Source organism: Peromyscus eremicus, chromosome 4 (genome assembly GCF_949786415.1).
Source record: "Peromyscus eremicus chromosome 4, PerEre_H2_v1, whole genome shotgun sequence".
Classification (NCBI taxonomy): Eukaryota; Metazoa; Chordata; class Mammalia; order Rodentia; family Cricetidae; genus Peromyscus; species Peromyscus eremicus.
In genome coordinates this window covers 128,590,726-128,593,516 of record NC_081419.1, presented here as the reverse complement: position 1 = coordinate 128,593,516, position 2,791 = coordinate 128,590,726, and positions in this window count along the sequence as shown.

Genomic DNA, 2,791 nt, shown 5'->3' with positions numbered 1-2,791 from the left:
CTCTTGTTTGTTTGTTTGTTTTTTGAGACAGGGTTTCTCTGTGTAGTTTTGGTGCCTGTCCTGGAACTAGCTCTGTAGACCAGGCTGGCCTCAAACTCACAGAGATCTGCCTGGCTCTGCCTCCCAAGTGCTGAGATTACATTTCAAATGTAACCATGACATTTTAGACTTCTGCCAGCAAGTGATTCTTCAGTGTCTCAGTTTCCATCCAGACCTGGCCTGTGCACTTCCTTCTGAGGCAATGCTCAGCCATTTCTTGACTCCTGTCCCTTCTCCAGAATCTAGGTGGACACTTGAGCAGGAAAGGGTGCATGTGGGGTAGGAGCAGGTTGTCCCTTATTGACCATGAGCTCCCTGTCACTAGAGGTTTCCGGGTGGAAGTTGAGTATCAATATTTACTCTGTCTCAGATCTTGGGCTGGTGTCCCCAGAGATGAGTCAGCTGAGTCTCTACCCTCTCAGAGCTTGATACTCATGGAGAAAAAGTAAACAGACAGTGACCATGGAGAGTTTACTCAGCATTGAGCTGGACTTCCTCTGCTGACAATATCTGGAACTCCTTGCTACATAACACATGGAAATGCTGGAAACAGAAACAACACATTCTTTTGAACACACAACTGACCCCTTCGCAAACAACCTGGGCTTTTAACGGCATTTGGACTTAAGAAAAGTTAGGAGATAGAGCTAAAACCCCAGATAAATCTGGAAAAATTGAAGGTCCAAGGCTTGAACAGTTCATCTGGCTCTTGGCAGAATGCCTTGGCCATCCCAGAACATAAGGAGACTTGTCAGACAGGAAAAGCCTTTTCTCCAGGGCCTCTGATCTCCCCTGGGAGGCTGTGTGTGTGTGTGTGTGTGTGTGTGTGTGTGTGTGGTGTGTGTGTATGTGGTGTGTGTGTGTGTGTGTGGTGTGTGTGTGGTGTGTGTGTGTGTGTGGTGTGTGTGTGGTGTGTGTGTGTGGTGTGTGTGTGTGTATGTGGTGTGTGTGTGTGTGGTGTGTGTGGTGTGTGTGTGTGTGTGTGTGTGGTGTGTGTGTGTGTGTGTGTGTGTGTGTGTGTGTGTGTGTGTGTGCTTCAGTCTCTGTGCACATGAGTGCAGGTGCCTGAGGAAGAACAGAAAAAGGTATTAGATCCCCTGGAGTTGGAGTTGCATTTGTGAGCAGGCTGACAGGTACTGGGAACCAAAGTCTGGTCCTCAGGAAGAGCAGGAAGTGCTCTTAACAGCGGAGTCATCTCTGCAGCCCCAGGCAACAACGACTTCTGCCCATCCTCTTTCCAGGATGCAGCTGAGAATGTGTAACTTATTGCTATGTGGAATGGCTCCTGGTAAGAGAGTGCCCAGCCCAACTCAGTGCAATTGTTTAACTGTTCATGTTCGTGTCATCCTTTGCAGAGTATGGGACAGGATTATAAGGATGTGGCTTGTTCTTGCAGTCCGTGCAAATCACAAGCTGTCTAAACCGCAGATGCCTCAGTGTGTCTTAGAACCATTCAGGCTTTGGCCTTATCTTACATGCATGGATGAGCTTGACAAGAGGTTTCCAGCTGCTCTTGGGATGGATGCCTTCTCAATTCAAACCAAAGGAAAAGGGTAAATCTAGTTTCCCAAATGGCTCATCCAGCATCTCAGAATTGAGTTTTGTTGGCTCTAAATAGCCTGATGTGGGTCACACACTCATCCCTCAACCAGTCCCGATGATAGGGGTTTAGCATGTATTCGTTAGTTTAAATTGTTAAGTTAAAATTGTTAGTTTAAATTCCTGGAATGAGGGCTGAAGAATTCAAGATCTTGCTAGGAAGAGAAAAGTGGGGAGGGAATGCTGGTTGGGGGATGGATACCAGGGAACAACAAATAAAGACAATGAATATGTACCTCCTTTCCCAGAGCAGAGAAGGGTGTGTATATTTGGGGCAAGAACACAAAGAGCCTGGATTCATAGCCATGGAATCCAGGGAGCCTCCCAGGGAGGGACAGAGGTTCTAGTAGAGGAGGTAGGGGGTAGAGGAGTGGAGGCACAGCTTTGGGGTTTAGCCATAGTGATATCTTAGTATTGTTTTCCTAACAGGATGACTTTTGTAATTGTGGCATTTGTGGGTACAGAGTAGGAAGGAAATTGGTAGAGCTGTGGACACTGAGTCTCTGAAATCTGTCCTAAGGAATTACATAAGTCTGTAAGTCCAGTCCTACATTTTTTGGGAGGGATGGGCAGCAGGAGAACTTACAACATTTGGGTGGAGGGTTGCGGAGGGAACTAGTTGTGTGTTCTAGTAAGCCTCACCAGAGACCCTGGCCCAGGAACAGGAGGCTGCTACTATAGGAGGCTGGTGGTGAGACCCTGGTGTCTGGACCTTTAGTGCCACTACTGATTTCCTGTGTGTTCCTGCACCTGACACGGCCTCTCTCTGGGCTCCAGTTTCCCAATCCATACCCAGGACTAGGTCAGGTCCTTCTGCTTTATTCGATCTCCAGGATCCCTTTGATTGTCTTTCCCCACACAGTGATACTTTCCACAGTTGCTGTTGTTATTGTTTGTACTGTTTATTGTCAAGTTATTTTAATCCATTGCTTCCTGGTAAAAAAAATCATGGTCACTATAAATCAAGCCAAGATTTCTTTCACAGCAACCCTAACTTCTGTCGTGGGTGTGCCTGACCTTACGTTGCCCAACCTGGACTCTTGTTGTGGAATAATCTTTTTGTACACTGTGAAGATGTTCCTTTGCCAAGGTGCCTTCTGATTGGTTTAACAAAGAGCTGAATGGGCAATAGCTAGGCAAGAAGAGGTTAGGT